We start from the raw sequence: 23,883 nt of genomic DNA on the forward strand, positions 1-23,883 counted from the left end.
CGACGTTGAGGATGATATGATAAGCGATGAAGATTGTTCTCTACGTGTAGTTCCTAAAATGAGTGAAGCAAAAAAGACGCAGAGCACAGGCCGCCTCGAATGCAGGAGGACTTCCCCATTGGAAGAAAGCTGCTGGAATGAAATTACAGCTGCATTGATGAATGGGCTTCGGGAACTCTGTGTTTGCAGCTGAGAAACTGACATTTGTTGTTCGGTCTTATGTAACTGATTCGAAAAAGAAAGAGAGAGAAAAAAAGAAAAGAGGACAAAGTACGAGATGGTCAGTATTAAACAGAACAGTGGAGCAACCAAACTCACAAAAACATTTTGATTGGATAGAAACGCCATATCTAGATCTACATTTACGTCAACATCTACATCTACATCCATACTCTGCACACAACAGTGAAGTACATGGCAGAGGGTACTTCCCATTGTTCCACTTATCAGCGCTTTCCATTCATGGATGAATCGCGGTTTGAAACGTGGTTTAAGCGCCTCTGTGTGCACTGTAGGTGGCCTAATGTTGTCTTTCGAGCCTTGTAGGAGAGGATACAAGTTTTCATGTATATTCTCGGATTCATCACTAAATGTTGGATCTTTAAGCTACAGGGAGGATACAAAAATACAGAAACACCACAAACACAACACATTATCAGGCCCAGTACGGTGTAGAAAAACCGCTGGCATTCAAAACAGGTCCCAGTCGCCTCATAATGGATAATCGTAGGTTCTGTATGGTTTTTAAGAGAATCTTATTCTATTCTTCCTGCAAAATAACGACAAGTCAGGTAAAGATGACGGAGTTGATAGCAATCACGCACCCTACTCTGCAAAGTAGGCCACAAGTGCTCAGTAATATTTAGATCTGTTAACTGTGAGCAGCCAGAGGAGATGTGACAATTCATCCTTGTGGTCATAAAATCAGTCCTGTCGTCTTGGAACATAGCATCACCACTGCGGAAGAAACATTACCATGAAGTGGGTCTGATTAGCCAAAATGGTTCACATAAAACTTTGGCAAGACCTTGAAGAGAAACTCGAATACCACAACGTAGCTGCGCAAATCATCACATTACCCCCGACATGTTTCACTTTTTGGAGAGTAAGTGGAATACCACAACATGGCTGCCCAAATCATCACAGAACCCCTGCCCTGTTTCACTTTTGGTAGAGTAAGTGGATCACCACGACATGGATGCCCAGATCATCATGTAATCCCTGACATGTTTCACTTTTGGGAGAGTAAGTGGAATACCACAACATGGCTTCCCAAATCATCACAGAACCCCTGCCATGTTTCAGTTTTGGTAGAGTAAGTGGACTACCACGACATGGATGCCCAAATCATCATGTAATCCCTGACATGTTTCACTTTTGGGAGAGTAAGTGGAATACCACAACATGGCTGCCCAAATCATCACGTTACCCCCGCCATGTTTCACTTTGGGAGAGTAAATGGAATACCACGACACAGCTGCCCAAATCGTCACAGAATCCCCGTCATGTTTCACATTTGGGAGAATAAGTGGAATACCATGACATGGCTGCCCAAATCATCGCGGAACTCTCGCCATGTTACACTTCTGGGAGAGTAAATGGAATAGCACGACGTGACTGCCCTAATCGTCATGGAACGCCCGCCATGTTTCACTTTTGGTTGAGTAGTTGGGATACCACAACATGGCTACCCAAATCGTCACCAAACCCCAGCCAAAATGTGCTCTATTCACTGACTACGTCTCCTTAATATTCCATCAACGAATCGAAGTGTGCCACCTGCTTTACCTACAACTGAACATATGTGATAGTTTCGTTTTGCATGCCTGTTAAGTGTTTCACACAAGTATTTGTCTAAGATGACTGATGACAGTTATGACTGATTGATACTGTTGTCATAGTATACTATGGTTTCCTTTCCTCCAGGGCAAAATTTTACATTTATGAACATAGAACGAAAATTTCCAAGTTTATCACCACGGTATCATATAAAGATCTGATGAACATCTGTGCAGATTTTTTCAGACTATTTTTCGGTAGATAAGAGTGTCATCTGTGAAAAGTCTCAGATTACTGTTAATAAGGTAATTGAACACAGCTGCCCATGACCTTGCCACAGTGGTAACAGATCAATGAAGTTAGGGGCTGTCAGGCTTGGCTAGCACTTGGATGGGTGACTGTCTGGGGTCTACCAAGCGCTTTCGGCAAGCAGGGAGCATTCAGCCTCCAATTCAAGAGTTCTTTGATATGAAGACAGACGTTGACTGTGGATGTTGCATCTCAGACACAGTCCCTTTGACTATACAGAGATGTCACTAAACCCGCCCATAGATGTAAACAACCATGCATGAGCACAGCCTATTAGACGGAGGGGGTCTGACAGCCGATCAGTCCCAATCATTCCACCAGGAAGGAAATACACGGCTTATGTTGTCTGTAGTTCAACGATGCCTAGACGGTCAATACCGCGGTTCGATCGCGTCCGCACTGTTATTTTGTGCCAGGAAGGACTCTCATCAAGGGAAGTATCCAGGCGTCTCGGGGCGAAGCAAAGCGATGTTGATCGGACATGGAGGAGATACATGGAGAGACAGGAACTGTCGATGACATGCCTCGCTCAGGCCACCCAAGGGCTACTGCTGCAGTGGATGACCGCTAGCTACGGCCTATGGCGCGGAGGAACCGTGACAGCAACGCCACCATGTTGAATAATGCTTTTTGTGCAGCCACAGAACGTCGTGTTATTACGAAAGTGTGAGGAATACGCTGCATGATGCACAACTTTAACTTTACGTCCATGGCGATTCTCATCATTGCAGCCACGAGATCATGCGGCGCGGTACGGGTGTGCCCAACATCATGCCAAATGGACCGCTCAGGATTGGCATCACGTTCTCTTCACCGATGAGTGTCGCATATCCCTTCAACCAGACAATCGTCGGAGACGTGTTTGGAGGCAACCCGGTAAGGCTGAACGCCTTAGACACACTGTCCAGGGAGTGCAGCAAGGTGGAGGTTCCCTGCAGTTTTGGGGTGCCATTATGTGGGGCCGACGTACGCTGCTGGTGGTCATAGAAGGCGCCGTAGCAGTTGCACGACATGTGAATGCCATCGACCGACCGTTGGTACAACCGTATCGGCAACATGTTGGTGAGACATTCGTCTTTATGGACGACAATTCGTGCCCCCATCGTGCACGTCTTGTGAATGAGTTTCTTCAGGATAACGACATCGCTCGACTAGTGTGGCCAGCATTTTCTCCAGACGTGAACTCTATCGAACATACATGGGATAGACTGGCAAGGGCTGTTTATGGACGACATGACCCACCAACTACTCTGAGGGATCTACGCCGAATCACCGTTGAGGGGTGGGACAATCTGGCCCAACAGTGCCTTGATGAACTTGTGGATAATATGCCACGACGAATACAGGTATGCATCAATGCAGGAGGACGTGCTAGTGGGTATTAGATGTGCTGGTGTGTACAGCAATCTGGACCACTGCCTCTGAAGGTCTCTCTGTATGGTGGTACAACATGCAATGTGTGGTTTTCATGAGCAGTAAAAAGGGCGGAAAAGATGTTTATGTGGATCTCTATTCCAATTTTCTGTACAGGTTCCGGAACTCTCGGAACTGAGGTGATGCAAAACTTTTTTGATGTGTGTAATTGGATATATTACCACATGTTGGCACCTAGAGTATTTGATAATGGCCTATATGGACAAAATTGGCCAGCCGTGTGGAATTAAAGAAATTAACGAACTATATGCATTCATGCGGCGCTGTTCAAGGCCTTGGAGCGTGTAGTCCACGAGCATCTAACCAAATACTTAACTACGAACAACCTTATAGACAAATACCAGTAAGATTTCCGCAAAAACCGCAACGCAACATCTGCTTCAATAAAAATAAGAGACGATATTAAGCTTGCCATGGATAGACAAGTAGCACATGTCATGTACTCATCACACATTAACAAATCCTGTGACACTGTCGACTTCAATGTCTTACTTGGTAATCTTGGCAGTCTGAATTATTCTCTCCGAGCACAGTGCTATGTTTTCCTCATACCTGACGTGTCGCCAGCACTGTCTGGTACCATAACGTCACAATGAAGGCATATAGCATCGAAAATCACCAAGGGCTCGGTAGTAGGTGCTACACTCTTTTTATTGTATGTCAACGATGTTTTATCAGTTTTCTTCTACCATAAATACCACATTTATGCCGATGACCTCCATTTGTATCTAAGTGCAAAACCAACAAACGTAAAGAGAGTTATGGGGAATTTCAGTACTGACCCGTGTGCGCTATCGAAATGGGCACAGAATGTGGAGGTAAAGCTCAGTCCATCTTAAACGCAAGTGATCCTGGTAGTTCTTAATAGGCTCATTACCTTGAAATATGGTGAATCCCAACCATCTTTAGTGTTACATGGTACAAACAGCAACTTTTCTCTCTCAGAAAAGTGTCTAGGACAAATAACAGATGTAAAGCTTAAATGGGATATGCACACGGCTGCAATTTATAGGAAAGAATCAGCATCACTTCATGTCCCACAAACATATAAGAAGCTCTTCCCTTTCGAACAGAAAATAAAACTTTTCCAGTTGTTTCAAAAGAATGGTTCAAATGGCTCTGAGCACTATGCGACTTAACTTCTGAGGTCATCAGTCCCCTAGAACTTAGAGCTACTTGAACCTAACTAACCTAAGGACATCACACACATCTATGCCCGAGGCAAGATTCGAACCTGCGACCGTAGCGGTCGAGCGGTTCCAGACTGTAGTGCCTAGAACCACTCGGCCACTCCGGCCGGCTCCAGTTGTTAATTACAGCGATGTTATCAAGTGAAGTCCTTCTCAGGAAAAATCACGGCTCCTGGAACTGGTGACGAATGGTCGTATTCGATATATCAGTGACGTGCGTCACTCTGATTATATTTTTCCGTCTTGTCTACGTATAGAAAACTCAGAGATATCCATACACTCTGTCGCCTTTATTTGTATCTTCCACGTCTCTCCTAGAGCTTAATGCCCTTGTCTATACAAAGTAGCAGAAATACTCATTACCATCAGAATAAATTCCTTTGTCTGAACAACGTAGCAGAAATACTCGTTACTATCAGAACAAATTCCTTTCTGTCCCACTATCAATTAGCCGTTTTCTCTAAGTCGTTCTCAGTAACAGGAACCACACTTTGGAATAACCCCCCTCATTATATTAGAGAACGGGATAACATCTCCAGCTTCAAAAGACAGTTAATGACATTTCATATGACTAATGTCTACCTTTGTCCCCTTACGCTGTCGTTACCTCGAACGCCATTTCTTCCAACCAAATCTTCCTCATTTCCCGAATTTTTTATCTAGTGCTGTCTACTTAGATTTCTTTCTCCTAGAAAACGCTGTGTCAGTAATAACCTTTGTACACACATAAGTAAATTTCGTATCTGCCAATATCGCTATTATTGCAATTACTATGAATATTATTATTAAAGAGGCATCAGTACGAACGGTAATAGCAGAACCACAAGCATTAACTTTATTGGCTCTTAATCAGTGCTATTTGTTCATGTTCTCTTTACATATATACAAATAATTTTTAGTTAATACTGAGTTATCACTATCTGCCGTACTAAAATTATCGTTATTTATTAGGGAACTATAATGTACAAAACTACTGTACGTGTGAAATTTCGGTTCGATGTAAGAGACGGCCTTAAGGCCCTAATCTGATCAAGTTAAGTAAACAAATAAACAACTACTTGTAGCTGCGCGGGGTTAGCCGAGCGGTCTTAGGCGTTGCAGTCATAGACTGTGCGGCAGGTCCCGGCGGAGGTCGAGTCCTCCCTCGGGAATGGGTGTGTGTGTTTGTCCTTAGGGTAATTTAGGTTAAATAGTGTGTAAGCTTAGGGACTGATGACCTTAGCAGTTAAGTCCCATAAGATTTCACACAAACACAAACACACAACTATTTGTAAAAAACAGACGACGTAGAGCCCTCACGATGTCCTTCAACAAATATCGCTTCATATTCCATACGTTCATACTTTCGACGATAAGATAACTTATGGTACTGAGTGAAGCTTTTAAGAAGAAGGGAATTACTCATCTACCTGAACTGCTTTGATCCGTGGCGTTCAGGACCTCACATAACGGATTTTACACGATCGATGTTTTCGGAATTCTGTTCGAGAGACCTCATTATTTGCGATGTCAGAATATTTTCTAATATTCTAAATTCATTATTATTCATTTATCGAATGGCAATAAATATGCAGTGATTACTTGTCTGCTACAAGTCAACATTTCAGCACAGCCATCCAGCATAAAATAACGCAAATGATAACTTTTGCAGACGGATATCAAGGTCTTTTGCGCCTTGTCAATGCATGTGCGAACATTACGGAGGGCGAACTACTCGCTGTTGAGAAGAATGTCTTCACACTTATTGCCAAATGCATTGAGGCTGACGGACATTATTTTGAGCATTTATTGCATTAATGTGGCATTTACAGGTAATCACGCTGCAACATGCGTTCTCTAAAATGATCAGTTCACAAAGGTACATGTATCACATTGGTACAACCGAAATAAAATGTTCAAACGTACCTACGTTCTGTATTTTAATTTAGAAAACCCATCTGTTACCAACTGTTCGTCTAAAATTGTGAGCCATTTGTTTGTGACTATTACAGCGCCATCTATCACAAAACGAAAAAAGTGGTCCAACTAAAACATTCATATTTCTTTACGTACTACACGAATACGTAATAAAAAATGAGGGTTCCTATTTTAATAAAAAGCAGTTGATAACCGTTTGACCTATGGCAGCGCCATCTAACGAGCCAACCATAGCGCAATCTGGTTTCCCCTTTCAAGCTACGCAAGTTTCGTTCTTTGTAGTCTTTTCGTTTGATGTTTATTTCGTGAGATATTTGGCCCGGTCACTATCAACGGACCACACTGTATATCCAGGGTTAAAATTTCGTGACACAATTTTTCTCTATATACATGAACTCATGTCAGTAGAAACCGAAATTACTAATATTGTTTAGGTCAACAACGCACAATTTTCAAACTAGCGAAACTTGGCACCACCGGCTCCGATTGTCAGCGGGATTGCCTTGTAGCCCGATGCTCTGGACATCGTATAATCGTGAATGCTTTGCCTGCCGGAGATCGTGATACATCCCAGGCGGTCCACACTCTCGGTGCTAGCCCGCCAGTCTTCCGTTCTGGGGGGCTGGGGCGAATCCGCCTGTTTCTCTATCCACATACTACGTCTGGCTGTATCGAGGTTCTGACACAGATAATACGCTATTTCCGGGTAACCAGATTTTAAAAATTCACCATTCTGTTCCTTGTTAGTTTCATTCCTAACTGGAAAATATTGCTTGCAGCAGCCTATAGAGTTTGCTTTCTCTGTTGCGCTTACCGTAGATACAACAAGCCCCTCATAGTTATTTGCTTTTGCGGGGTTCCAGCCAAGACATTTGTCCACACTTTTAGCAAATACAGCCAGCTTTCCTTTTCTAGAGTTCTATGTAGATCGTGGAAAGGATGATACTACTAGGCTACTTGTACCAATTTCAATCAAGATTGAAGGAATTGGCTGCATTGGAAATCTTGTAATACGAGCTGGAAACATTGGAGAGGTAATTTATTCTGATTATTTGTAACAAACCTTAGAACGGGATTATACACGAGTTCCACGCTACTGATGCAAATGTTTCTTAATCCTTTGCATTAAACACCAAAAGTAAGTAAGTGTCTTCTGCACAATTTGCAACAGCTTCACCATTTTCATAATTTTCTTTTTCTCTCGACAGAGTATGGTGACTGTTAAAGTATCTGAGATATATGGTGTGGTGTTGTGATATCGGAATGACCTGTGGAAGTTAAGAGATGGTTCAAATGGCTCTGAGCATTATGGGACTCAACTGCTGTGGTCATCAGTCCCCTAGAACTTAGAACTACTTAAACCTAACTAACCGAAGGACATCACACACATCCATGCCCGAGGCAGGATTCGAACCTGCGGCCGTAGCAGTCGCACGGTTCTGGAATGCGCGCATAGAACCGCGAGACCACCGTGGCCGGCTAGTTAAGAGATAGTTAAGACCTTGTATATATATTGCCGGCCGGTGTGGCCGAGCGGTTCTAGGCGCGTTCGAATCCTGCCCCGGGCGTGGATGTGTGTGATATCCTTAGGTTAGTTAGGTTTAAGTAGTTCTAAGTTCTAGGAGACTTATGAAAGTAGATAAGTCCCATAGTGCTCAGAACCATTTTTTTTGTATATATATCAATTACTGCTAGTTATCCAATTTTCACTACAACTTCGTAGATGTCATTGAGATCAGATACTGAGCATATATGTGTGTACTTTATTGAAGATCGTACGTATGTTGCCGCTTCGCAAGCCACTTACTTGCTCCTAGTACATTAAAGACAGGAATGTTTCTTCTCTGATACATTTGATTTCCATTTTCAGTATGGATCTCCTGAACAGTAACAACGTCGATGGTATATTTTGATAAAATTTCCTGTGAGAGTTGGCACTTTGATTTACTTATGCCTTCAATATTGATTTGACAGATCTTAGTAAAAGTTCCAAATTTTATAGCTAGAGGGGGACAAGCAGAGCTGTCTATGTCCTTTGAAAAATTAATTTTATTGTTGAGATCTCGGTTTTAGACGTTTTGCTTTGAAGTGACTGTTCCTTACTACCATCACCTGTGTGACCTAAAGAATGTTACTGACGCGAACAGTCGTAGCCCCTCAAGATTCTTCAGTTGATGGATGTCTGTGATCTTTGGATTATTTCCATTAGTTTTCGTATGGAAGGGCGTGGGGCATGAACAAATGGTACAAATAGGATTAATGATTTGGTTCAATTGGCTCTGAGCGCTATGGGACTTAACATCGGAGGTCATCAGTCCCCTATCAGAACTACTTAAACCTAACGAACCTAAGGACATCACACACATCCATGCCCGAGGCAGGATTCGTACCGGTCGCTCGGTTCCAGACTGAAGCGCCTAAAATCGCTCGGCCACACTGGCCGGCAATTAATGATTTTTTGTTGTTGCTGTTCTCCGGTAGAGCAGAGTTGTCGTTTCTGCATACCGAAGTGCTTTAACGCAAAAGCAAACGTCTGGTGACTGTCTCCACGAGCTGCGATGAGTATCATCTACTGTACATACAAATGGTGTCTCATTTGACCCGTCCCCACTCAAATGTCTTTAGACATTTAAAGGGCAGTAGTGTATCGTTTTGAGTTAGACATATGATCACAAGACACTCATTGAAGGAAGACGAGACGTTGATGTTGCGCCGATGGTGGAAGTCATTATGGATGGAGTACTGACTCGGATTGGATAAAAGAAAACTCAGAATGCAGTGCGTCTAATTATTAAGTTTGATAGTGTTCATAATTATGTAATAATGCGGCTACAACAAATTTTGAAAATATCCAACAAAATACCGAGAGGAAAATTATAAATAGTTCCTTACGGAACGAATGCTGAAATTGGCGATCTAGAGTGTTTGAGTCAATGGTGAGGAATCCCATCTCCGAAAAGGTTTATGTGGCACCATAAACATTCGATTTATATTGTTCCTTTTATATCACGAAAACGATTTAGGTATGTTACTTTCTTGTAGTGTATGTCCCGTAATTTAGGTCTGTAGACGTTTTCAATAACCTGAGCATATGGAAGTGTAGTCTAAGACACTTTCATTATATAAAGGAATCTGTTCTGCATGTAAGTAAGTCTCCAGTATACGAGTAAATATTCAGTGATTAGTGTTTTCCTCATTCAGTTTCAGTGTTAACAGTATTAGAACGCACATAAAGAGATTACGACTTGGTGGAGTGCAACTGCTTACAGTCTCATCTAAGTTACACTCAATTTATTTAAGCTGTGGTAAAACAAGGGTATTTTTGAATATTTATGACTATAAAATGATACAGTGTGTTAAGTATTTGTATTTCACTGTCAGATTTACATAATATTTCTGATAGTTACAGTTTTAAGTGTTGGTATTTAAAAGCAACATCTTCTGATAGGAACTGCTGAGAGCAATGTGAAACATGGGTCTGTATTAGTATAAAATATTATAAGAGGAGTGAACGGACGTGTTTGTTTATTTACGTGTTAAGTTTGTGAAATTTACTGGTATTCACGTGTATTGTAAATGGTTTTTTTCGTGTAAAAATGGCGTATAATTTTGCTATTGTGGCGGTAACCGTACCTATTGGACGTGGAGAGTCTTGTCCGACCCATTTTCTGCATCACATTATCTCCGAGCTGTTCTACTTAAAACGTCATAATGCCCTCACATTGTATTTACAAGAGAACAATCCGGAATGATTATTATTCGTGAATAGATCTTCAAAAAGACAACAGATTGTTCAGTGAGACGAAATCTTAATACGATAAAGGTCAGTTAGTTTGATAGTTACATCCTTCATGTTCCACAGATCTTTTAAACGATTCTTTTATCGAACTGACGTGGAACGAGTCGCTTACAGGATGCATACAAATACATGCTTAGTGTTAACGTTAATGAACGCGCCACCATTTTATTCGCGCTCATGCAACTGCACTTAGAAACAAGACTTTTTTACTGCCTACCAGATTTCAAGTAGAAATTTGTCAATGAAATAGGAGTTGTCCAGGAGAAATGATTTCAAACTTGCTTCGCCATCTGTCAGACGTTTTATTTATTCGGCAAGTGATCAAACATTTTTATGCTGCATGTTGTACTCCTTTCTGAGTCACTGATAGCTTTACCAATTAGTAATAAATATACCTTTTTTCCCTGGAGTATTGCAGGCATGTTCATCATTATTGTTCTCAAATTGTGATGGCTTATTTACGATGAATTTCATTAGTGAAAATATGTGTTATGACGGCACGCTTAAAATGCCTAGCCGCTTGAAGATTTCCATGGGTGAAGACCATATATTATACTATTACTTTTTTGAATATTTCGGAAAACATGTCAGTAAGGAAACTGGATGATAATAAGTTTGTATCATTGTACCTGATAAAAAGGAATTTAACGGATGTTATGAGTGTGAAAAATCCTAAGACAGCATTTCACAGTCTGACAGAGTAGGATTTACACATCTGTATGTTTGAGGTATGTATGCTAAATTTGGTGCATAGTAATAATCTCCACTTAAATGGAATCTTGACCTTTAGCACACATTTAACACAACTATGCAGATGACAGTATAGGAGAAGGGGATTCTGGTGTTCACTAGGTGAGTATTAAGTAATATACAATTTCTCGGCTGGCATTCATGCAGCTGAAAGTGATTGACTTTCTGTGTGGGGTGACGTGAATACGACGGTTGCCGTGGAAACGGGCGCGGGCGCGCTCATTCAGGGCAGTCCATCGACTTGCCCGTCGTTGGTCTCGATTGCCCACGAGTCGGTGCGCCCGATAAGTGCCGCCCCGGTTGCCTCGCCTGATTGCGGATAAACGGAGAGGCGGGGTTGGCAGCCCTGCACCCGGGGCTTCCCGTGCCACTTCCCCGTCATGGCCGGACAATAGGGGCAGTCAGCTGTGCAGCGGGGAAGAGGTCCCGTCACCAATAGGCGGCGGCACGTGCCATTGGAAGGCTGCTTTCTGAGCAGGGCCGGCACACGTGACCTCACGTCCTGGAGATGGAAATATCTCCGCAGCAACTTCGAATATTTTAGAGCACAGACAGCATAATTAAGGTCATGTGCACCTATCGTGTGGGTAGATAATAAAACAGCAACATAAATAACACTACTGCATCTAGAAATATTCTTTGAATAGACAATGAGCAGTAACAAGATCGTAATCCCTGTTTCATGTTTGTTGTGAAAATATATTATATATACTAAATTATTTCTCTGTTTTTTACACATTAGAAATATTTGTGACTAAGCGGTTTTTTTTCTCGAAATTTCCAAAGAGGGCTCTAAGATGCATGTATGGATGTGTTTTGATTTTAAAGTAAATACTTTTTTTAAGAACTAGCTTCTTACCTGTGGCGATGTCACATATGTCATTTTCATGCTAACAAATGTCTGATTTTCTGCTGTTCAACATCAAGTGACTCCAGAGACGTTAAATGTATTTGAGATATTCAGTTGTATACATGATCTTTCGGCAAAATTTGCTGATAAAACTAGTGGCTCTCCACTGTGCTCATTCTTTCCTCTTGGTTGATGCGTTGAACAACATACCAGGTGTATGGCTATGAAATGAGCGTTAAGATACAAATGTGTCGATAGGAAACATTTGTTGCGAACGAGCCTTAATTTTTTTGTTTCGTTGGTATGACATCTGTCAAAGATATTTAGTATACATGAAGTCATGGAACAAACAACATCATATGTTTTCATCGTGTTAACAATGTCGAATTTTGTACCAGAAAGTGATGATTTGCGGAAAGCATTAATTTTTTATTTTCATTTGAAAAAAAGTGCTGCAGAGTCGCATCGAATGCTTGTCGAGGAATATGGTGATCATGCTCTATCAGAAGCAACATGCAAAAGATGGTTTCAACTGTTCAGAAAAAATGATTTCTGATGTACGAAATGAAGAACGTGGAAGACCACCAAAAAAGTTCGAAGACGCCGAATTGCAAGCAATATGGGATGAAGATGATACTTTGAGTCAGAAGCAAATGGCAGCAATGCCAAATGTTGCACAACAAACATTTTCTGACCGTTTGAAAGCTATGGTAAAGATCCAAAAGTCTGGAAGATGGGTGCCACATGAATTGAATGAAAGACAGATGGAAAACCGAAAAACCATTTGTCAAATTTTGTTTCAAAGAGATGAAAGAAAATCAATTTTGTATCGATTTGTTACTGGTGATGAAAAATGGATTCATTTTAAGAATCTTAAACGGGAAAAATCATGGGTTAATCCGGGACAACCATCAACATCCACTGCAAAACCAGATCGATTCGGCAAGAGACAATGCTCTGTGTTTGGTGGGATGAGAAAGGTGTAGTGTATAATGAGCTTCTAAAACCCGGCGAAACTGTGAATACTAATCTCTACAGACAACACATGATCAATTTGAACTATGCATTGATCGAAAAAAGACCAGAATGGGCCAGAAGTCATGGCAAAGTAATATTTTTATACGACAGTGCACCCGCACACAAAGCAAAATTTGTTCAGGATACAATCAAAACACTTGGCTGGGAGGTGTCACCCCACCCGCCGTATTCACCAGACTTGGCCCATTCCGCCTATCACTTGTTTTCATCAATGGGACACGCATTGGCTGAGGAACACTTCGATTCCTACGAAGAAGTCGAAAATTGCGTGTCTGATTGGTTTACTTCAAAAGACGAACATTTATATTGGCGTGGTGTCCGCAAATTGCCAGAAAGGTGGTAAAAATATATACAAAGCAGTACTTTGAATAAAATGTTTTTACTTTTGAATTCAAAATTAGTGTTTCATTTTCACAAAAACACGCTCATTTCATACCGGTAAACCTGGTATATAAGATGAAAATTGAGCGTCGTACTTTTAATGTATTCAAACAGGTCGTTTTCGGACGTTTCTATATATCATCCCTTGTCCTTGTCACCCTAATCCTTTGTGGTAGGAGTTAGATCATACTCTCAGAGTATATTTGCACAAATAGTGAGTCATGTGTATATTAACTTTGGTAGACATTGCTCCAGGTGTTCCTGATTTGCGTCTGTCTTTTTCACCTTACCCTCACCAGTAAGGGTGTTTTAACGTCACAGTACTTTTTTCTTGTCAGCAAATGATGTGTGTGCTAAGTTCAGTATAAATTGCTTCAGTTGTTACAGGGATATACTGATGCAGCGCTGTCTTTGCCCTCCCCCCTCCTATTACCAAACCACCGTTAGGTGTGAAACGTTATCAGGACTTTCGTCATGAGCCTTGCGCCCTCGAAAACTATGGGTTCGATATGAGTTATCATCGAATACAGTATTTGTATATAAATATAGTGTTTGTATACAAATAATGAGTCACATATATAAAATTTGATTGAAACTGCTCCTGAGTTATGTTTGTATGGTACCCCATATTCGTTCCCTTCACCATTGGAGTTGAACATAAGCGATTCTTACCACCACAGTGTTTGTTTCCAGATTCATGCTTATACCAGATTTTGTTGAAACCGATCGAATGGTATAGGAAGAGATGTGAAACATACATACATGCATTTTTGCAATAGATGTAGATACAGATGGTTTCCTTCCTTGTCATTATTCTATATGTTTCTCTGGCAGAGTGTGATTGTCTGTGGATACTTGAAATAACAGCATGTTGTCTGTGACTGAATTAGTCGAGATAATTGCAACGAGAATTCTGAAATATTGTTTAATACCTTTCATTGTCTGCTCCTAAAGATGCAGTGGACTGTTCTAGTAATGAATCATTATAGAGTAATGGACCTGTCAACCAATTGCTAGGTGAGCTGGTTGTTGGGAAGAGCAAGTCCAAATGGGAATATTTGGGAAGGATTTCCAGTTCCAGTATCTGTCTTACAAACAAGAGAACTTGTGAAAACCCTCGGTCAAAACCGGCACTTGAGAACTATTTAGATAAAAAGATGTGAAGCGTAGTGCAAGAGAATGCGTACTTGTTTGAGTTGAAGCTGCATGGGGAGGTGTACCTGTACATGCCATCCAAGCTCTGTTTGACTCGATGCACTGGCGTACCAAGGCCGTTATTACGGCCAGGGGCGGTTGTTCTGGTTACTGATTTCTAAGGATCTATGCACCCAAATTGCGTGAAAATATAATCACATGTCAGTTCTAGTATAATATATTTGTCCAATGAATATCCGTTTATCATCTGCATTTCTTCTTGGTGTAGCAATTTTAATGGCCAGTAGTGTACTTCCATTAGGTTTGGTTAGTCTGTAATGTAAATGGCCGTATCTGATACCTGTGTAAATGAGCATTATTAACAGGCAAGGGACTCCACTAGCCGTCGCCAGATTGTATTTTGGGTTCTCTGCTAAGGGTAAGGAAGACGATGGTGAGGGTGTGTCCACAGATGGCTCCTGATGACAGAATAACATTTATTGATCAACTGCAATACACTGGTTGTGAACCATCTGGGAGAGGTATGCTTCACTCGTAATATTCTTGGTGACGACAGAGGTGACTTGCGCCTGCTTCTGCGTCTGAAGCTGTGCTGGCGTAGCTCGAATCTGCTGCCTCCACAGCGACGCTCCAGCCTTGCAGGTGGTGGCAGAGGGACAGGTCAGCGGATATCCCCGGCGGCGGCTGTCTGGCGTCGGTGGAACTGGGTTAGGGATCGCCGGGCGCGATGGTCTAGTGGTTCTAAGCGCTCAGTCCGGAACCGCGCGACTGCTATGGTCGAATCCTGCCTCGGGCGTAGATATGTGTGATGTCCTTAGGTTAGTTAGGTTTAAATAGTTCTACGTTCTAGGCGACTGATAACCTCAGAAGTTAAGTCGCATAGTGCTCAGAGCCATTTGAACAATTTTTTTTTGGGTTAGGGACCCCTGCCCCAGTCATGGCGTTCGTGGCGGCAACGTCCGAGGACGATGGGGACTGTGCGTTACCACAGAGCACCCCAAGCGATTACTCCCATTACAGGCGACAAACTGTTGACGACGTCCAGCTATAATTACGGCGGCGTCATCACTCTGGCGTCTGCTAGGCGCCGACCTGCATTAGGACGGTGACTATTACGATGACTGCGATGGCAGTGATGACTCCGAACTTGTGGCGGCGCTAAGTGACGCAGACTCTGCGTCACTCCAATACCTCATGACAGACGATGTTGACGAGCTGGCTCCCAGCCCTTAAATACGGTTTTCTGCCGCTGATGTCTGCTTTTCTTCTTCACCAGTAGGTCAGTGGAATATTCTGGTGTTGACACAGCGTTCAACTCTGTGTTGCTTAACTCGGCGCCAAGCCGAGCCAATCACAGTATTGAACTGCGCTACAGAACGTAACGCACATACAACTTCTGGCTCCCAATATTCGTTCACATTTTAACTAACTTCATTACTGAAAAACTCCTACTTGTGACTAACTTAGTCAGTCTCGTCCTTCGACGCTCTACAGTCATTATGAGATGTGATATGTTATACAACTTTTTATTGTAATCTTAAAATTTTCTTACCCTTTGTTACGTCTGCAACAGACGGCTCCTGCCAGGCAGACTACACTCAAGACACCCCTGTGTACCATATAACATACACAAGCACTTGTAGGCGCAACCAAGAGGAAAACAATTCTTCAAAACAAACAGAACTTGCTAGAGACTAATGCGAACCTTTTTCTGCAGAGGTCGCCTCACAGATACAGGGAAAGTTGGAGTACTCCGCCGGCCTTATAAAGCCAGCGCAGCAGCAGTAGAGCCAGTTCCTTGCCGAGCTAGGGCCAGCTCCGAGGGACCTCACAGACGCTCTTGATGAATGGTCGTTTACAAGTTATTTGTTTGTGTGTGTGTGTATAGTAATTGTTCGAGAAGTGTAGTTCAGTTTCAATAAACGACATTATACTGAGTGTTCTACAATACTGAGTATTCTCCACCCTTCTAATATTGTAAACACTGGATGAGAATCCAATTGAATTTTGTTTGTTTTCGTTTAAGAGATCTGAAAACGGGTGACATTGCCTTAAAGCAGTAATTTTGAAATGAAAACAGTGATCGACAGACAACACATAAGCTTGTTTTTCAGTATTTTTGAATTGTGTGCACTTATTGTCCATACCTGTGCCCTGAGAGATAACTACTGTTCACTTCTCAAATAATCTACAAACTCATTTTTGTCACATTTACTAAGCAAAGGTGTTTTCGTACAGTTCTAGCATTGCTATGAACACATGTAGTCAATGAAGCTATAACAGCCATATGCTAACCTGTCGTCTATGTTAACTGATTCAGAAAATTCTGTCTGTGAGTTACTAACAACCGAGCGAGGTGGCGCAGTGGACTCCATTCTGTAGGACGACGGTTCAAACCTGCATCTAGCCATTCTGATTTAGGTTTTTCGTGATTTCCCAAAATCACTTCAGGCAAGTGCTGTGACGGTTCCCTTGAAAGGCCATGGTCAGTTTCCTTTCCAGTGCTTCCGTAATCCGACCTTTTGCTCTGTCTCTAATGACGTCGTTGTCGACGGGACATTGGCACCTGAGCACTATGGGACTTAACTTCTGAGGTCTTCAGTCCTCTAGAACTTAAAACTACTTAAACTTAAATAATCTGAGGACATCATACACATCCATGCCCAAGGCAGGTTTCGAACTTGCGACAGTAGCGGTCACGCGGTTCCAGAACCGCTAGGGCGGGTCGACGGGACATTAAACACTAATTTCTTCCTTATTTTATTCCTGTTAGTTACTAACTGACCTACGAAGTTGTGTCTCTAAATAACTGTTCTAATCCATTTCCACAAAGTAGCCTGACACGAAAACCTGATACCTGCTGCAATCAGGTGACTCTTCTATTCTATAACTGATAAGCTGAAGCATTATTTTTCACTTATTTAACTCGATCATATTAGGGCATCAGGCCCGTTCCTACATCGGGCCACGATTTCAAATGTGCGGTACCTTCTTAAATCTTACTTACCTATGAAATAACAGTATGTCAAAAGTAATAAATACTTGAGTGTCTGTAGAGACAATGTGAATAAATGGTTCTAACTAAGTGCTAATGAAGTTAATACTGCCAGTACTTCTACTTCTGCTGTTCTACTTACAATAACCACAACAACAATAACTACAACAATAACAGGACTCAACAGGACCAGCCATACCTCTGAGGATGTGCAACGTAGTATTGGACGAAATGTTACTAACAGAAATGTTCCATGGACCATGGCCATATAACCCGGAAGAATTATCAACAACAGTACCATCCGGTCGTGAAAGCCTTCATTGTATGAATAACAATAATAATAATAACAATAATGACACCAATAAATATAATAGTTGAAGATCTGAAAATGTTCATAGATGTACGAAATAGATTTTCTGATACAGTGTGTTGTGCGGGAGGGAAATTTATGGAAACTGGTATAGCCTTGTGTATTCAGGTACAGAGATATGTAAACAGGCACAACACGGCGCTGCGGTCGACAACACCTATATAAGACAACAAGTGTCTAGCACAGTTGTTACACGCGGCGGACGACTACGCGAGTCGCTGAGATGTGCAGCCGCGAGAAGGACGCAGCTGCGCTTACTAGCGACGAGACAGCTGTAGCAGATCGCCGTCCGGTCGCAATTGCGCCGTCGGCGGCCCCGTCTAGCCCCCCAGTTACGACGACCAGTGCTATGGCTATGGATTTGATGGACACAGCTACGGAAACCTTGAAGAGAGCGCTGTCTGCTCCGCTCCCTGATTCCGAAGATGAGAGCTCCACCGCGCCTCAGCCACGCAGACGAGGCGGGAACAATATAAGGAGAGCAACAGCCACGACGTCTGCTGTTCGCAGCTCACCTAACGAGAAGAGAAATATTTCGCCCCTGACGCCGACGGGTTCGTCCCGGCCCGGATAACTGCAAGACGCATGCAGTCATCGACGGTGCTTCCAACTGCCGTCGCCAACTCATTCGACGCGCTCGCTGACGCGCCGGAACGCCTGCCGCGCGATCCTGCGCCGAGAAAGACTCACATCTTCCGCCGCTGGTCCTCCAGTATCGGCCGCCGTATGGGGAGCTGCAGAAGTCGTTGCGGAGCTGGGCAACGGCCGTGAACACCGTGAAGCCTACAGGGCGTGACTTCTACCGGGTCACACTCCGCACTGCTTACGATTATCGCCTGGTCACTCAGGAGGCGTCTGAGCGTGGTATCCCCTTCTATACCCACGCTTCCGCTCCTGACAAGGTCCTCAAGATCGTGATATGCGACCTCTCATTCAACATGGCGGCCGATCACCTGCATCGTGAACTCACTGACCTGGGCTTCTACACCCAGGCAGTCGTGAAGATAAAGTCGTCTAAATCACGCGATAATATGCCGTTCTTCCGGGTCGTCTGCTCCGACACTGTGGAGAACCGGAAGCTCTACCAATTGACACATGTCACCGATGTCCCGGTTGGGACTGAAGATCTTCGCTCCAGGGGAGGACCAGTGCAGTGCTTTGGCTGCCAGGGGAACGTCGCGCGCCACGGCTCTGTGCTGGACAGATGTGTTAAATGGGTCAGCGCCCGTGCAGGACGAGCGTGCCCCCACCCGCCCACCGAGAAGCCAAAATGTGCACTCTGTGACGGTGCACACGTGGCCAGTTATCGCGGGTGTGAGGTGTGGAAGCGTGGCATCAATCGCCAACGTGGCCAAACACCCGCGCCACGTCCAAAGAAGCCACAACGAGACGGCCTGGCGTCTCTTTCGCAGCAGCAGCATCAGGGGCGCCCTCCGCCGTCTCGACTTCGTCGGCCGCTCCTGCTCCCGCCGCGCCCGAGGCTGTGCCGACACCTGAGGCTCCTGCGCCTCCACCACAGCCGCTAGTAGCGAAACCGGGAACCGCCTCTCCCGTGGCGTCGGCCACGCCACGCCGACCGCCGGCGCGGAGGTCGGAGCCCCTTGGGTACCCAGCGCTCAGCAACGTCGGTCGAGCAGCCCCAGGTGGACTCTCACAACGAAGCAGCCACGCCTCCCCCTTTCAGCGACTGGGCCGCGCCTGCTGCCTCCACCGCTGACCTGGCCAACCTCGTCACGCAGCTCACTGCCCTGGTGTCCAGTGCCACGATGTTGATCGAGGTCCTGTCGCAGCAACTCACCGCTGCAGTGCCGATGGCCACACCAGCCCCTACCGCCGTCAACACTCACCAGCTGCACCATGGGAAGCATTAGAGGGCTCACAGTCGTCACGTGGAATGACAACGGCGTCCGCACCCAAGCGAGCGAACTTCGCCAATTTCTTTGAGACGAAGCCCTCGACGTCTGCCTTATCAACGTAACCCACCTGAAGCCTGGGGTCGACGTCAGGGCGGCAAACTACTCGAGCTACCGCACTGTTCGACTGACAGCGGGCAGAGGGACACCCGTTTACGTCTGTGATGGCAATCGTCATCACGTGACACAACTTCCACCACTGGAAACGCTGGAGGCCACTGGTGTCGTCGTTCATACCTCGGCGGGCGCCATCACGTTCGTCGCTGCTTATCGACTGCCGTCCTGTCCACTGGACCCTGCTGACATCGATGCTCTGTTCTCCTTGAGGGGGCAGGTGTTCGTCGCCGGGGACTTTAATAGCAAACATGTCACCTGGAACTCCAGGATCCCCAATGCCGCTGGACGCTGCCTGCTCAGGGTAGCAGAACGTCACCATGTGCTTGTGGTGGGGCCGTACGACACGACTATCTTTCCTGCCCGTGGCCTCCCGGGTATAATAGACATCGCCGTCGTCAAGGGCATCCCACATCAGATAACTGCCATGGCAAGGACGGCACTTTCTGATCATGTCCCAGTGGTTTTTTATATAGATCTGGACGCCGTACAACAGCCAAGGAGAGGCATCTCACTTGCTGGCATCGACTGGAACAGGTTTCAAGCAGCCGTGACGGACTCACTCGCCGCCGCGCCGCCCCCTGCGGACGCTCGAGCGGACGCAGCACTTTTGCACTTCACGGCAACCACGATCGACGCAGCCAAAACAGCAACGCCGCCCCGACCATGCACTCTGCCGGACTACTCCCAACAGCTGCCACCGGACATCCTTGCGGCCATCACTGAAAAGAACCGGGTCTATAGGGAGTGGCACAGGACAAGAAATGCCGACATCAAACGCCTCCTCAACAGGATGCGTCGGGACATCTGGGCCGCCATTGATAACCATCGCCATCGCGACCGGAATAACAAGGTCACCACCCTCTGTCTTGACGACGACACGGCCTGGCAGACGACGAAGCGTTTCCTACACCGCACGCAACGTATTCCTCCGCTGATGGTCAGTGGTCAGGCTACCTGCGAACCAGCTGCGAAAGCTGATGCCCTCGGAGACGTCTTTGAGGCTGCGTTTACGCCTATAGAAGACCCGACCGACGCTGTCGAAGACGACCTGGTTGCTGACCGGCTCCCGCGCTGCTTGGAGGCAGGTGACGACGATGACGTCATTGAAGAGACGATGGCGGAAGAAGTGTCGTCCGTCCTGCGCACCCTGAACCCCAGGAAAGCTTCGAGCCCAGACGAAGTTTCCAACGTCTTTCTCAAGAAGTTACCGCCAGAGGCTGTTACTCGTCTCGCCAACGTCTTTAATGAAATCCTCCGGTCCTGCAGCTTTCCTCAGTCCTGGAAGCATGCAGAGATCGTGGCGATACCGAAGATGGGACCTGCGACAGCCCGCGAACTACAGGCCTATTAGTTTACTGCCGGCCGTCTCCAAGGTCTTTGAAAGGGTGTACATCAGGCTGCTGCAGCGCCACGTTGACGAGGAAGGCCTCCTGCCCGAAGAGCTGTTCGGCTTTCGCAAGGGCCACTCGGCAGTTCACCAACTCCTTCGGCTAGTGGAAGATGCGTTCGTCGCCCTCGAGCAGCGCGAGTTCTTCGGCGCGGTGTTCCTGGACATGTCACGTGCTTTCGATAGTTTGTGGCACCGTGGCCTCTTATAAAAACTTTTTGAACTTGGGGTACTGGCGTCGCACGTCCGTCTCATCCGTTCCTATCTTGACTATCGGAAGTTCCATGTGCGGGCCGCGCATGGATTGTCCACCGTCCGCCGCATCAACGCCGGTGTGCCGCAGAGCTCGGTCTTGGGGCCACTCCTGTACTCGCTATACACTTCTGATGAACCGAGCATCGACCGTGTGCGGCTCGCCCTGTATGACACGGCTCTACACATGAGAAGCCTCAATGCCGCCGTCATGCGCCGCCGTCTGCAGCTCGCCGTTGACACCCTGGCCACCTGGGCCGTCAGGTGGCGTCTACAATTCACTGGGGCCAAGACGCAGTTCCTGATCGTCACCAGAAGACTCGTTCCTGCAGGTCTGCAACCGCTCACCGTCGGTGGAAGCCCTGTCCCATGGCGTCCAACAGCGCTTTATCTTTGCGTCACCATCGACCGCCGACTCACGTGGGATCCGCACATCCACGAAGTGAAGAACAAAGTGCGGAACAGGCTCCGCAAACTCTACTCGGTGCTGAACCCCGGTTCTCAACTTCCACCACGGCTGGGCATCACTTTGTACAGGGCGCTGCTCCACCCTGTACTCCAATACGCCGCCGTCGTCTGGGGGAACGCCGCCGTCACCAACCTGAAGAAGCTAGAGACACTGCAGAATCGCATACTTCGCCTTGCCTTACACCTGCCTTACGATTTCCCCAGCGCTCATCTTCTCGACATCGCGGAAATACCTCTGTTCCGTGACCTCTTCAAGACGACCGCCCGCAGCTTTTACGAACGTGCTGGCCGGTCAAACAACGCCCAAATCCGTACGCTGGGCCGCAAACTGCCGCACAGCGTCACCACCAGATGGTCACACCTGCTCGCTGCTTATCTAGCACTGAAGACCTGTGCTGAGGAAACACCCCTGAAGAAAATCAAAAAGTGAGGACACATTATATCAGCATGCATGGGAGGCAAAGCAATAACTGCTGCGAACTCCATCACATCTTGGAGGACAAGTTATCTCCGTGAAGATCCACGCGAGGGACAGTTGCTACATCGGTTACCGCTGCTACAATGACAGGTTATCAAGGTTTAAGTGAATTTGAACGTGGTGTTCCAGTCGGCGCACGGGTGATGGGACACAGCATCTCCGAGGTAGCGACGAAGTGTGGATTCTCCCTTACGATCTTTTCACGAGTGTACAGTGAATATCAGGAATCTGGTAAAACATCAAATCTACGACATCGCTGCGACCGGGTAGAGATCCTGGAAGAACGACACCAATAATGACCGAAGAGATTCGTTCAACATCAGAAGTACAACCCTTCCGCAAGTTGCTGCAGATTTCAGTGTCGGGCCATCTCAAGTGTCAGCTCGCGAACCATTCAACGAAACATCATCGATTTGGGCTTTCGGAGCCAAAGGTCCACTCGTATGCCCTTGATGACAATACGACACAAAACTTTACGCCTCGCGTTGGCCCGTCAACGCCAACATTGGACTGCTGGTGACCGGGAACATATTGCCTGGTCGGACGAGTCTCTTTTCAAATTGTATCGAGCAGATGGACGTGCACGGGTATGGCGACACCTTCATGAATCCATGGACCCTGCATGTCAACAAGGGAATGTTGAAGCTGGTGGAGGCTCTGTAATGGTTGGGGGCATGTGCAGTTGGAGTGATATTCGACTTCTGATAAGTTTAGATACGACTCTGATAGCTGACACGTACGGAAGCATGCTGGCTGATCATCTGCATCCATTCATGTCCATTGTGCACAGACGGACTCTGGCAATTCCAGCAGGACAAAGTGACACCCCACACGTCCAGAATTTTCACTGAGTGGCTCCAGGAACACTGTTCTGAGTTTAAACATTATTGAGCATGTTTGGGATTCCTTGCAACGTGCTGTTCAGAAGAGATCTCCATCCACCCATACTCTTAGGGATTTATGGACAGCCCTGCAGGAGTAATGGCGCCAGTTCCCTGCAGCACTTTTTCAGACATTACATGAATCCACGATACGTTGTGTTGCGGCACTTCTGCGAGCTCGCGGTGGCCCTATACGCTGTTAGGCAAGTTCTATCAGTTTCTTCCGTTTCTTCAGTAAGAAATGTGGAAAATGTGGTTGGAAAGAATGACTTATAGCGGTGTCGAATGTGTCTATGGACAATGGTAGTCTTTATTGTTGCTTTAGTAGATACGTCATCAATTGTCTTTTGGAACTGGTGATGTTACTCAGTTCTCTAATACAACGGGAGAGGGTACTCCAGAAGCAGGTTCCTGATGCTG

This window comes from Schistocerca gregaria, chromosome 8 (genome assembly GCF_023897955.1).
Source record: "Schistocerca gregaria isolate iqSchGreg1 chromosome 8, iqSchGreg1.2, whole genome shotgun sequence".
Classification (NCBI taxonomy): Eukaryota; Metazoa; Arthropoda; class Insecta; order Orthoptera; family Acrididae; genus Schistocerca; species Schistocerca gregaria.